At 37.2% G+C, this 7,008-nt stretch overlaps 1 non-coding gene across 1 annotated transcript; it reads right to left on the bottom strand.

Annotated features, from left to right (window-relative positions):
• Positions 1–275: 275 nt before the first annotated feature.
• On the bottom strand, positions 276–349 carry Trnat-agu. The gene has a single exon. It is a non-coding gene; the product is annotated as a tRNA-Thr (tRNA).
• Positions 350–7,008: the final 6,659 nt, after the last annotated feature.

Here is a 7,008-nt window from a genome sequence, read left to right as displayed (position 1 = left end):
AAACTTCTTTCTGTTTATCTTTCGGCTATTTATTTAGGGACTCCCCCGGTTTGCCTTCCGGGCGTAAAGCAAATCCAGGAATCCTGTCAAAAGTACGAATTCGCCGTGGAGGGAGACAACTTGCAAAAAAGTAGCTGACTCCATCTACCAGTAAATTAAATATGCAATTGAACTATGCAAATTATTAAATCCATTTAGTGGTCTATTGACCAAATTACTTCTTTAAATTAATTAATCTTTTTATGTAAGGTTTTTGGTTGAAATGAAAAAGTCAGTGCCACGAGCGGGATTCGAACCCACGACCTTCGGCTAACTACGCCGCCGCTCTAACCACTTGAGCTATCGTGACTTCGATCCCCTCAGAAAAGGGGACCGCGGTAGCCGAGTGGTTAGCGTGAGAGACTCTCGGCTCATAGACGCCGCGGTCGTGGGTTCGATTCCCACCGTCGCCTCTGGCCTTTTTTCACGATAACCCCTCCCCAATATATAAGATTAGTCACCATGGCTAATATGCATAGATCATAAGGCAAAAAAAAATCCCCTCAGAAACCAACTCCCCTTCTCCACCTACAACTTTTCAAATTTTCCCTCATTTTTGCCATTTTCAGATGTCATGTAATCAGGATTCGATTCCCGGCGACATGAGAAGTGGCCACGTGGAGCTGTTAGTGAAGTTATACTTCGTTTTACTTTTGGAAGTCACGCTAGCTCAAGTGGTAGAGCAGTGGCGTATTTAGCCGAAGATCGTGGGTTCGAATCCCGCTCGTGCCACTGACTTTTTCATTTCAACCAAAAATCTTACATAAAAAGATATGCAAATTATCTTCGTTTGTAAAACATACCGATGAAATAAATAATTTTAATAAGAAGTTTTTGTTTTGTTTTTTACTTTGCCCTACAGACATTCAGTCTATGTCAATTAATTGGTGACAACGCCAACCGACCCGGGCCACCCCCAAAGGGCATGTGGCGACCATTTTGGCAACACTGCCTTAAAACAGTGAACCTTCCGAGACTGCTTTTGAGAAGTTAAAAAACAAGTATCTTTTTGACCGAACACGTGTTGCTTATTGTACCTCCCAGTGTTTAAGCCAAATTGGTGACCCCGACGATTTCGTAAGTTTATCTACACATTTCATAATGTCGGAAAACGAAGAGGAAAAGGCTGCGGAGCCCGTTATAGCCAGAGTGGCTGTGAAACTGCCTCCCTTTTGGAAACAGAAGCCAAGCTTATGGTTTAAACAAGTAGAATCGAGTTTTTACGTTTCTGGAGTGATCGCAGATGAAAGCAAAAATTTTTCGACATCAGCATGAATGCAGTTTCTAAGAGAATATCTATCGATCGCATTAAACCGGCTTTTGTGGACGCAACCTCTGGGCAGCAGCGGACTTCAAGTTCATCAGGTCCCCAGGTTTCAACAAGCAAAAGTGAAAACCAGAAGAACATCAACGAGACAGACAAGCAAGAAGATGAAAGGAACAAACATACAACCTTAGAAGAGGGCAACCTGATGACACGATCGGGTCGGACAGTGCACTTTCCAAAGCGTTTCCTTGATCAGATTGGTTTTTAACTGTACATACCTATATGATTATGTGTCAATTATAATACATGTAAATAAAAAATGGACATTGCGCCTTTTGTACGTAGCTTATTAAATTTTATTTTGTTGTCAACGTTTCATAAGTTAATATTTTGTTTTCTTTTGTGTTTTGATTAGTCTTGTTGTTTAGTTTGTTTCATTCTTTTAGGAAGGGAGGTAGTGTGGCGACCATTTTGGCAACACTGCCTTAAAAAAGTGAACCTTCCGTGACTGCTTTTGAGAAGTTAAAAAACAAGTATCTTTTCGACCGAACACGTGTTGCTTATTGTACCCCCCAGTGTTTAAGCCAAAAGCACCACCTTATACACCCGCTTAGTAAGAAGTTAAATTTTTTCCGGTTTTTTGAGTCATAATGTTACGTTGTAAGAATCTACGGGTTTGCGAGGTGATGACCCTACAGTTCGCTCGTATCCGATCATCTTTTTATCCTTTCTGTTTTGATCTATAAGACACATTCCTGCTTGTCGCCATCTTCAGTGATGAAAACAACGCGCGACAGACCAAAACAGCATTGATAAATATACCAAAATTATTAGAAACGATCAAATTACCCAATAACTTAAGATTGGTTATACTTATGACAAATTTAATAATTTATATAATTCTGAAAAAAGAACATCATACCAGAGGCATGAGACATCATTCCTTATCAATGAATGCACAGGTGTTAACTCAAAATACAACTAATTTCGAGTTTAACGTATCTTTTTGGGTCACAAGAATTTTATGTCAATAGAAAGATTAGAATAATAAAACTAAATTAATTTTCAACTTACTCTTGACAAAGATAAAATCAAAACGTTACATAAAGGTATTATTTATAATAAAGTGTAATAAAAAAAATTACATTTTTGTGCAAATTGTCCAACAGTTTCGATAATGATACATGTCCCCAAGGCCGATCGCTAACGGATTTCTCCACGAAGTCCTCGTTGCTAGGTGCAAAAAAATCGTCTTCTCCCCCAGGTATCAGTCCTTCCCGGGGAGGGCTTTAAAGAAGAAAAGACAAGTCTTTTATGACGAGGGTCGTTAGGACGAGAAAGCCTAGGTATTCCAAAAGCGAACTTTCTTATGGCGTCATTCAGCTCTATCGATCATACAATTTCTCTATAGGGTTTATGATATATACGAAATTCTACCTGACCGTTCTTTTCCGATTGTGTTCACATTTCAACTTCAAAGGGTCGAAAAATTAAAATTTATGACATGGCATTGATATGTAACAAACATGAGTACATATTGAATGTATTCTGTTAACCAGTAATGTATATAATATCATCAAAATACATTCTAATATTAAATTTAACTAACTGTAAATATTACAAGTCCTTATTTTCCAATTTACGCTCAACAAACTTTTAGAATAGTCGATAAGTTCCATTTGTTTATTTCAAACATTTAGTCTAGACCTTACCTTTAAAAATGTGGTATGCCTTTCCCAATACTTTACAAATTTATTATTTCAGTTACTAGTTATTATTTAATTATGTTAAAATGAAGAATAAAAACTTTTTTTTCTTGTTCATCAGTGAGCATGTTGATACCAAAAATAGCGTCTGAATTGTCAATGCTTTATGGTATGGAATTTATTGAGGAAAATAAATGCAAAGTTAACATTAAATAACTACAATTTCCAGTTGTTATTACTGAGATTTTTTCACATATTTATCTTCCGTGTCCTGTGTAAAGCCTGAAAGGCAAAAAAATACAAACGGAAGTGTTTACTTGAGTAGTTAGCGTAAGTGAATTAACTGCTTTAAAAATCGAACTTTGGACATCTTTTTAAGCACTCAATTAATTTACACAATTTTTTCGAAATGAAAAATTTGTGTTACAGGCGGGATTCGAACCCACGACTTTCGGCTAAATGCGCCGCTGCTCTAACATTTAGTTTCTTCTTAGTTCGAATAAACGGGGAGGCGAAATGGGAAGTTTGTGGCATGGGCGATCTTAGTCACGGTACCTCATGTAGCAGCGGCGTATTTAGCCGAAGGTCGTGGGTTCGAATCCCGCTTTCAACCAAAACCTTACATAAAAAGAATAATCCATTATGTTACCTTTTATGTGAGGTCTTGGTTGAAATGAAAAAGGTAGTGCCACGAGCGAAATTCGATCCCACGACTTTCAACCAAGACCTGACATAAAAACTATAGTTAATGGAAAGATGTAATTTCGTCAATCAGACCACTAAGCATAATGGATTATTCTTTTTATGTAAGGTTTTGGTTGAAATGAAAAAGCTAGTGTCACGAGCGGGATTCGAACCCACGACCTTCGGCTCAATATGCCGCTGCTCTAACACTTCAGCTATCGTGACTTCGAACCCCCATGCCACAAACTTCCCATTTCGACTGTCCGTTTATTCAAACTAAGAAGAAACTAAGCGATAGAGCAGCGGCGTATTTAGCCCAAAGTCATGGGTTCAAATCCAGCCTGCGACACAAATTTTTCATTTCTAAAAAATTGTGTATGATCAATTGAGTAATTATATAAATAAGCCATTTACGTTTTCGTATCAATTGACCAAATTACTTCTTTCAAACAATTAATTATTCTTTCTAAGGTCTTGGTTGAAATAAAAAGTCAGTGTCATGAGCGGGATTCGAACCCACGACCTTCGGCTAAATACTAAATAATTAAGAATAAGCTGATAAATATAATTAAAAAGTTAGTATTAATATTTTAAGCACCTTCTGAAAATAATCGTGACGGCTTATGATGGAACGAAATCGACTCTATAGATTCGATATGTGTTACAATTGTCGCAGTTAATTAGCCTACCCCATACGAAAATATTATTAATATATTCCTTCGGAAAATATCCCGGATTTTTCTCCCACGGCGTTGGGACCCTTCGAATCATGGTAATCAGCTGTATCGGCTGTGTAATTTACAAGTTAAGAAGGCTACTGTGCAAGCTCATGTTATTCATGGTCTGGATGAAACCATCAAGCACCCTTCGGAAAAAAATTCATGAGACATTCCTCTGTTACATTAGATCCTTCTCACGCTGACGACGAAACGTACGAGAAAAAAAAGAAGATGAAATTCCAATGAATCCCACCACTATGTAAAACTCTGAAGGCATCATCCCTTAGATTAGGCAGCGGGCGTCTGCCTACGTTATAATTTGCATATATTTAAAAATACTAATAAATTAACGGCCGAAGAAAAGATTCTAATGAAGATGCCACGCTTATGCCTTCCTAACTGCTTATTTGTACGAGATTGGTTTTAATGGTTATTATTGCACTTAAAAGCAAAAGAACAATTTCAATTTATTTTTTCCAATGTTTATTCATGTAAACACATGGGTTTGCTATTTTAAAATAATGATGGACTTGAAAACAGAAACACACAGACCGAAGATGGATCGGTAACGATCAAAAAGGTTATTACCCTAATTTATCGTTTTTGAATTTTGTTTATAGGCAGAACAAAGCAATAATAAATGTAAGTTATAATATTCTCTCTATCCCTTCCTCTCCCTCTACATAATAAACATTGTGTATTTGCGTAACAAAATTTGCATTAACAAAACTTTATTACAAAAGGAATTCAGGACAAATTACGATGAAATGTAATGTTTTAAATTTCCGCCTATTACAGGCAGACTACAATTTCAGACGAACTACATATTTTATACAAATAGTTTTATTATTGAGACTAGCTATTTTGAATTGGCTTATTTAATGAATAGGGATATTTGTAATTTATTCTTATTCTATTAATTTTCATTAAATTAACCAATATATTGTTGCTGGTTGGATAAAATAAAGTAGAAAATACCAACAAAAAGAAATAAATGTTAATCCTCATTTTTAATCAGGGGTATTCACGATCTTTGTGTAACCCTGTTAACTCTGTTAAGTCCTGTTACATCGAGAAAAATGATGACGTAGACTTGGCATTGCTCGACCTAACAGGCCAGGGCCAATGTTAGATGTCAGGTCGAAAATGTAGTCGCTTTGCTATCCGTTAGGGCGTAGGTAACCAACATGGCAGCCATGAATTTAACAGCTGTTTTTTGTTTGCACGTATTTTTATTCTTAAATACGCATTAATTAAATCACAGCAATACATTTCTTTTGTTAATTTTGACCTGTCCTTACACTCTCATTCATAATAGATACATCCCCTATCCCATAAAGTTGTACGCTGTTAGACGTTAGGATACAGGTTAGGTATGTCGACAAGAATTGAAGCGTGTCATTTGTTACTACTTTTCGAGTGCATAGATCTCATTTTAAATGAAAGAGTTGATTAATTTTCCTATTTTATTGATTTCTGGCATGTTACAATTTAACACAAAAAAAACCAAACAAACAACAACAAGCCTTCAAAAACTGTTATAACTTTATTTTTGGTTAACGTTTAACATACTCAGAAAAGAAGGGGGCGTTCACTGTACATTTCTCTATTCGAGTTAACATCTTATAAACATCGTGAATACCCCTATCATCTTGAACCATACGTACGCAATATTATTGTGAGAATGAGTCATCTAGGTCACCGGGAAGTGGATATCGAAGAGGCAGTTGGCGTTTCTCTGATTCTGAGAAACTGGAAGTGCCAATAAGAGGCCTGGTAGTCGATCTCAGTGCATTACGACGCTATAGGAGAACAGAAATATTGTCATTGCTGCAAAACGGAACCCTTTCCAAAGTACCGCCTAAATGAAGTACAAGATGTTTTGGCAAGGACTTTATCAACCCATTATTATGGCCCTTTGAGACGACTTACAGCAACAGCCCGCCACCAGCAACTCAGGAGAATATGGCGCAGCGAGCGCCTAGAAGAGAACTCCAATTGGAATGCTGTTGTGTTTCTGTCTGTATAATGATAGGCGCCGAAAACACTACCGCGAATAGGAATGCGTATAATGCCCTAGTTCGTGCTCCGTTCAGAGGAGTTTGGAGGAGGCGGTGCAATGATTTGGGCTGGGATTTACACTAGAGGACGAACTGGACTGCATATTGTTGAAGGAAACCTCACCGCAGGCCGTTATGTCCAAGAAATGATCGAGGAATACATCTCTCAAACCAGGGATCTGATTTGCAAAGATTTTCGATGTCAGGATGACAATGCCAGGCCTCATAGAGACAGAGTTGTTCATCAATGTTTAGAAAACCTGGGAATTTCCCAATCAGCCCCTTCCACCCTTGCCCCAGACCATCATTCCACTGAGCACAGAGAAGGCTTTTCGATCACCATCCGCAGTCAGTTGACATGCAACAATTGAGTGCAACGTTGCAACATCTATACCTTATAAAATTAGTACGCCTGACAGGTGCACACAGGTTTTAACTAACAGTATGCAATATACACAATATTAATTGTTTAAACAATTATTGTGTCCAGTAAACAAAATTATGGAATTAAAACCTTTTAATTTGTTATTTTT

The sequence above is a fragment of the Cimex lectularius genome, unplaced genomic scaffold (assembly GCF_000648675.2).
Source record: "Cimex lectularius strain Harlan isolate CLEC.00 unplaced genomic scaffold, Clec_2.1 scaffold57, whole genome shotgun sequence".
NCBI lineage: Eukaryota > Metazoa > Arthropoda > Insecta > Hemiptera > Cimicidae > Cimex > Cimex lectularius.
This window is presented reverse-complemented; position numbering and strand designations above follow the sequence as displayed.